The sequence below is a fragment of the Somniosus microcephalus genome, chromosome 4 (assembly GCF_052327205.1).
Source record: "Somniosus microcephalus isolate GS21.2 chromosome 4, FLI_Smic_1.0, whole genome shotgun sequence".
In the NCBI taxonomy this organism is placed as follows: domain Eukaryota; kingdom Metazoa; phylum Chordata; class Chondrichthyes; order Squaliformes; family Somniosidae; genus Somniosus; species Somniosus microcephalus.
In genome coordinates, this window is record NC_140990.1 from 313,943,938 (window position 1) to 313,951,487 (window position 7,550).

Below are 7,550 nucleotides of genomic sequence, written 5' to 3' on the forward strand. Positions count from 1 at the left end.
TCTCCTTCCCTCTCTCTTTGCCAAAGCTTACATAGCAAAAAGGTACAGTTTTCCAACATTCTGTAGGTGTCAATCGATTTGACATTTGTTGGGTACATACAATATTACTTTTAAACAATATTAATTTTAAACAGTCTTTGTACTTCATTTGGTACGTTCAATATTAATTTTAAACAGTCTTAATTTTAAACAGTCCTCAGGTTGTGACATGTTGTTACATATTTGGCCCCAAGGTATGGTCTGTCTCCTTCTCCTAGGACTAATCTCAATTTTGACAGATCATCCAATTCCTTGAAATCTGGGGTTGTTTGGCTTAGCTTGTTGAATAATATGTTTCTTGATGTGTTGAATTTTTCGCATTTTAGGAGGAAATGCATTTCTGTTTCAACCTCGCCAGCCAGACATTGATCGCATATTCTATTCTCTCTAGGCTGCCAGGATTTCTTGTATCTGCCTTTTTCAATTTCCAGTTGGTGGTCGCTTAGTCTGTACCTGGTGAGGGTCTGTCTCTGTTTTGTGTCTCTGATGGTCGTGAGGTAGTCTGCCAGTTTATATTCTCTTTTTAGGGCCCGGTAACATTCTAATCTGCTTTGGCTTTCGGTTATTTTGTTCCAATGTTCCAGGTAGGTTTCTTTGCATTTTTTTAATGATTTGGTTCACTCGGATTGGTGTTTGGGCGGCTGTGTTGGTCTGGGGCTGGTCAGGGTCCGGCTGAGTACTTAGTTTCCGTAGCAGCTGACTCAGGGGACTCTTTTCTGGGTTTAGCTCTTGGGTCTGAAAGGCTTTGAAATGAAGGGTGTCTGGGGAGCTAGATTTGAGGTGATTTAGGAAGTTTAGTGCTCGTTTTTGGATGTTTATTATCAGTGGGTATCTGCCTAGTTCGGCTCTGCATGCATTTGTTGGCGTTTTCCTTTGGGTGCGAAGGATGCTTCGGCAGAATTCTGCATGTAGGGCTTCTATTGTATGTTTTTCCCATTTAGTGTAGCTTTGGTGATTTAGCGGGCCCCATACTTCACTACCGTACAGTGCAATGGGCAGGATTATGCTGTCAAATATTTTGAGCCAGATTTTGATTGGGATTTGGATGTTGTAGAATTTTCTTTTTATTGCATATAGGGCTCTTCGGGCTTTTTCTTTTAGTGCATTCACTGCTATGCTGAAGCTCCCTGATGCTGTAATAGTTAGACCAAGGTAGGTGTAGCTCATAGTGTGTCCTATAGTGATATCACTGAGGGTAAACTGGTATTTTGTTTTCCTGACATCTGGGCCTTTTTTGAAAAATCATGATGTTGGTTTTCTTTAGATTTACTGTTAGAGCCCAATTTTGGCAGTATTTGTCGAGTAGGTCTAGTTGTTGCTGTAATCCCTGTTCTGTGGGAGACAGCAGAACCAGGTCGTCCGCATAGAACCCCTCTCTCTCTCTCTCCTTCCCTCGCTCTCTCTGTCTCTCTCTCCTTCCCTCTCCAAACGGGGCGATACCGAATTTCTAGCCCTCTCCCCCACAATCTCTCTCTCTCTCCCCGTCTCTCTATCTCTCTCTCTGTCTCCCAGTCTCTCTCTCTCTGTCTCCCAGTCTCTCTATCTCTTCCCCCAGTCTCTCTCTCTCTCTCTCCCCCAGTTTCTCTCTCTCTCTCCCTGTCTCTCTCTCTCTCTCTCTCCACCCTCAGTCTCTCTCTCTCTCCCCTCGCTCTCTCTCTCTCTATCTCGCAGTCTCTCTCTCTCCCGCAGTCTCTCTCCCTCCTCCAGACTCTCCCTCCTCCAGTCTCTCTCTCCCAGTCTCTCTCTCTCTCCGTCTCTCTGTCTCCTCCAGCCTCTCCCTCCTCCAGTCTCTCTCTCTCTCCCCCAATCTCTCTCTCGCTCCCCGTCTCTCTATCTCTCTCTGTCTCCCACTCTCTCTCTCTCTCTCTCTCTCCCCCCAGTCCCTCTCTCCCTTCCCCGTCTCTCTCTCTCGCCCTCTCTCCCCCCCCAGTCTCTCTCTCCCCCCTCAGTCGCTCTCTCTCTCTCTCTATCTCCCCCAGTCTCTCTCTATCTCCCCGTCTCTCTCTCTCTCCTCCCTCTCTCCCCCCAGTCTCTCTACTCTTTCTCTCTCCTCGTCTCTCTCTCTCTCCCCCCCAGTCTCTCTCTCTCCTTCCCTCTCTATCTGTCGGTCTCTCTCTTCCTTCCCTCTCTCTCCTTCCCTCTCTCTCTCTCTCTGTCTCTCTCTCCTTCCCTCTCTCTCTCTCTCTCCTCTCCTCCTCTCTCTCTCTCTCTCTCCTTCCCTTGCTCTCTCTGTCTCTCTCTCCTTCCCTCTCCAAACGGGGGCGATACCGAATTTCTAGCCCTCTCCCCCCAAGCTCTCTCTCTCTCCCCCGTCTCTTTATCTCTCTCTCTGTCTCCCAGTCTCTCTATCTCTTCCCCCAGTCTCTCTCTCTCTCTCCCCCAGTTTCTCTCTCTCTCTCTCCCCCGTCTCTCTCTCTCCAATTCCAATTCCAATTCCAATTAAAATGCTTTATTGGCATGAAAGTTTACAGAGAACCATATTGCCAAAGCTTACATAGCAAAAAGGTACAGTTTTCCAACATTCTGTAGGTGTCAATCGATTTGACATTTGTTGGGTACATACAATATTACTTTTAAACAATATTAATTTTAAACAGTCTTTGTACTTCATTTGGTACGTTCAATATTAATTTTAAACAGTCTTAATTTTAAACAGTCCTCAGGTTGTGACATGTTGTTACATATTTGGCCCCAAGGTATGGTCTGTCTCCTTCTCCTAGGACTAATCTCAATTTTGACAGATCATCCAATTCCTTGAAATCTGGGGTTGTTTGGCTTAGCTTGTTGAATAATATGTTTCTTGATGTGTTGAATTTTTCGCATTTTAGGAGGAAATGCATTGTGTTGAATTTTCGCATTTTAGGAGGAAATGCATTTCTGTTTCACCTCGCCAGCCAGACATTGATCGCATATTCTATTCTCTCTAGGCTGCCAGGATTTCTTGTATCTGCCTTTTTCAATTTCCAGTTGGTGGTCGCTTAGTCTGTACCTGGTGAGGGTCTGTCTCTGTTTGTGTCTCTGATGGTCGTGAGTAGTCTGCCAGTTTATATTCTCTTTTTAGGGCCCGGTAACATTCTAATCTGCTTTGGCTTTCGGTTATTTTGTTCCAATGTTCCAGGTAGGTTTCTTTGCATTTTTTAATGATTTGGTTCACTCTCTCTCCACCCTCAGTCTCTCTCTCTCTCTCTATCTCTCTATCTCCCAGTCCCTCTCTCTCCCCCAGTCTCGCTCCCTCCTCCAGACTTTCCTCCTCCAGTCTCTCTCTCCCAGTCTCTCTCTCTCGTCTCTCTTCTCTCTTCTCTCCTCCTCAGTCTCTCTCTCTCTCCCATATCTCTCTCTCTCTCCCCCGTCTCTCTCTCTCTCTCTCCTCGTCTCCTATCTCTCTCTCTCTCGTCTCCTCTCTCCTCTCTCTCTCTCCCACTCTCCCGTCTCTCTCTCTCTCCCTCTCTCTCCCCATCCTCTCTCCCCCATCTCGCTCCCCCATCTCGCTCCCAGTCTCTCAGTCTCCCCAGTCTCTCTCCTCTCTCTCCCCAGTCACTCTCCTCACTCTCCCCGTCTCTCTCTCTCTCTCCCCGTCTCTCTCTCTCTCTCTCTCTCTCCCCAGTCTCTCTCCTCTCTCTCCCCAGTCGCTCTACTCTCTCTCTCCCCCTCAGTCTCTCTCTCTCCCTCCCAGTCTCTCTCCTCTCTCTCCCCCCAGTCGCTCTACTCTCTCTCTCCCCCCTCAGTCTCTCTCTCTCCATCTCCCTGTCTATCTCTCTCTCCCTCGCCCCCCAGTCTCTCTCCTCTTTCTCTCTCCCCGTCTCTCTCTCTCCACCCCAGTCTCTCTCTCTCCCTCAGTCTCTCTCTCTCCTTCCATCTCTGTCTCTGTCTGTCTCTCTCTCCTTCCCTCTCTCTCTCTCTCCTTCCCTCTCTCAATTTTTCAATTCAATTCAATTCAAAAGCTTTATTGGCATGAAAGTTTACAGGGAACCATATTGCCAAAGCTTACATAACAAAAAGTACAGGTTTACAACATTCTGTAGGTGTCAAACAATTTTGACCCTCGTTGGGTACAGACAATATTAATTTAAACAGTCGTTGACCCTCGTGGGTACATTCAGTATTAATTTAAACAGTCGTTGGGTACATTCAGTATTGATTTAAACATTTTTAGATTATATATGCTATGGGTGTGCTCGTTAGTCACTCACTGTTCCTCAGGTTGTGACACGTTGTTACATATTGGGCACCAAGATATGGTCTGTCTCCTCCCCCAGGACTATTCTTAATTTTGACAGGTCATCCAATTCTTTGAAATCTGGGGTTGTTTGGCTGAGCTTGTCAAAATATATGTTTCTTGTTTTGTTGAATTTTTCGCATTTTAGGAGGAAGTGCACCTCTGTCTCAACCTCGCCGGCCAGACAGTGATCACATATTCTATTTTCTTTAGGTTGCCAGGATTTCTTGTATCTTCCTTTTTCAATTGCCAGTTGGTGGTCGCTTAATCTGTATCTGGTGAGGTTCTGTCTCTGTTTTGTGTCTCTGATGGTCGAGAGATAGTCTGCCAGTTTATATTCTCTTTTTAGGGCCCGGTAGCAATCTAATCTGCTTTGGCTTTTGATTATTTTGTTCCAATGTTCCAGGTAGGTTTCTTTGCATTGTTTAATGATTTGGTTCACTCGGATTGGTGTTTGGAGAGCAGTGTTGGTCTGGGACTGGTCAGGGTCCAGCTGGGTAGGAGTACTTAGTTTCAGTAACCACTGACTCAGGGGACTCGTTTCTGGGTTCAGCTCTTGGGTCTGGAGGGCTTTAAAATGAAGGGTGTCTGGGGAACTAGATTTGAGGTGATTTAGAAAGTTTAGTGCTCATTTTTGGATGTTTATTATCAGTGGGTATCTGCCTAGTTCGGCTCTACATGCATTTGTTGGTGTTTTCCTTTGGGTGCGAAGAATGCTTCGGCAAAATTCTGCATGTAGGGCTTCTATTGTGTGTTTTTCCCATTTAGTGTAGCTATGGTGATTGAGTGGGCCCCATACTTCACTACCATACAGCGTAATGGGCAGGATTATACTATCAAATATTTTGAGCCAGATTTTGATTGGAATTTGGATGTTGTAGAATTTTCTTTTTATTGCATATAGGGCTCTTCGGGCTTTTTCTTTTAGCGCATTCACTGTTATGTTGAAGCTCCCTGATGCTGTAATGGTTAGACCAAGGTAAGTGTAGCTCATAGTGTGTCCTATGATGGTATCACGGAGAGTAAACTGGTATTTGTTTTCCTGACATCTGGGCCTTTTTTGAAAAATCATGATGTTGGTTTTCTTTAGATTTACTGTCAGGGCCCAATTTTGGCAGTATTTGTCGAGTAGGTCTAAATGTTGCTGTAATCCCTGTTCTGTGGGAGACAGCAGAACCAGGTCGTCCGCATAGAACAGGGACCTCACTTCCTCATCCAGGAGACAGAGACCCGGTGACTCGCTTTGCTCCAGCTTGTCTGCTAACTCATTTATGTATATGTTGAACAGGGTCGGACTCAAATTGCAACCCTGCCGGACGCCTCTTCTCTGGGTGAAGAAACCGGTGCGTTTGTCTCCAATTTTGACACCGCATTTATTTTTCAGATACATCGATTTAATAAGGTCATAGACTTTGCCCCCTATTCCACACTGAAGAAGTTTGTAATAGAGCCCTTCGTGCCAAATAGAGTCAAAAGCTTTCTTGAAGTCAATGAAACAAGCGAATATTTTCCCATTTTTTGTTTGGTGTATATGTTTTTCAATGAGAGTGTGAAGGGTATAGATATGGTCGGTGGTGCGGTGCTTTGGAAGAAAGCCTATTTGGTTTTTTCTAAGGATATTATGTTTATTAAGAAAATCCAGTAATCTGCTATTTAGAATACTGCAGAATAACTTCCCTAGACAACTGTTGACACAGATGCCACGGTAGTTGTTTGGGTCTGATTTGTTTCCACTTTTATATATGGGAGAGATGAGTCCTTGGCACCAGATATCTGGAAAACAGCCCGAACGTAATATGATGTTGAATAACTTGAGTACAGCACCCTGCATCTCCATAGTGCTGAACTTGAGCATTTCATTTTTGATGTTGTCTGGACCACAGGCTTTCTTTAGGTGGAGAGATTTTGTTTTTGTGGCCAGTTCTTTCCAAGTGATTGGGGAGTCCAGAGGGTTTTGGTTGTCTTTAATTGTTGCTTCTAATGTGTGGAGTTTTTCTGTGACATGATGTTGACTTGAGTTTGATTCGTTTACTGGGATGTCTTTGTAGAGGTTTTCAAAATGTGTTCTCCAGATGTCACCATCTTGGATTGGTAATGCTTGTAATTGAGTTGTACTCAGGTTATTCCACATATCCCAGAATTGATTTTGATTAATGGAGTTTTCAATTTCTTCAAGTCTTTTGTGGGTATAGTTTTGTGTTTTGTTCCTAATGGTGTGTTTATATCTTTTGAGGGTCTCATTGTATCTAATACGCAGGTCTGGGTTGTTTGGTTGGCGATGCTTTTGGTTTGATATTTTTCTCAGGTCTTTTCTGGCATTTTTGCATTCGTGATCAAACCATTTCTCATTTTTTTGTCTTTTGTAACGTTTCCTCTTCTGTTTCACGAGGTCGGCTTTTACAGCTGCCTCATGGAAGATCCTATTAATATCGTCTATGGCCATGTTTACACCATCTCTGGTGATCTCATATAGATTTTCTTTAAATTTTGATATTTTACTCGTGAGATCAGGTGAATTTAGTGCTGTGATGAATTTATCTCCACTGTCTGGGGCCCATCTGTATGTCTGGTTTAGTTTATGGAGCTTACTGGGTTCCTTTTTTGTGTCTGTAGTTTGGGCAGAAAGTTTAAGGTACACATTTATTTGGTTATGGTCTGAGAGGGGGGATTGCTGCCTGACAGTGAATGCGTTGATATCGCAGGGGTCCATGTCAGTGATTGTATAATCCACCACACTAGACCCAAGAGTTGAGGAATAGGTGAGTCTCCCTAAGGAGTCCCCTCTGAACCTACCGTTAACTATGTACAGGCCTAAGGCTCGGCAGAGTTGCACTACCTCCCTGCCGCTTTTATTTATTTCACAGTCAAGGTTGTTCCGATTTGTGATGGCTGATGTGACATATAAAGGGGTCTGGCCAAACACATGGTTGTTGCCCTGTGGGTCTATGAAGTCAGGTTCACATCCGGTCCTTGCATTTAGGTCCCCACATAGTAGCACCTTTCCTTGGGCCTGGAAATGGCTGATTTCCATGTGGAGAGTTTCAAATAACTCCTCTTCAAAATATGGCGATTCTATTGGGCGTATGTAGATCGCACATAAGTAGACATCTTTTTTTGCTATTCCTATGTTTTTATCTAATTTTAGCCATACATGTGATTTCCCCTGTTTTACCGGTGAGATGTGTTTGTCCAGTTCTCCTTTATACCACACCAAGATTCCCCCGGAGGTTCTGCCCTTGCGTACCTTAGTGTTCTTTACTGAGGGCACAATGATTTCATGGTACATTGGAGGACA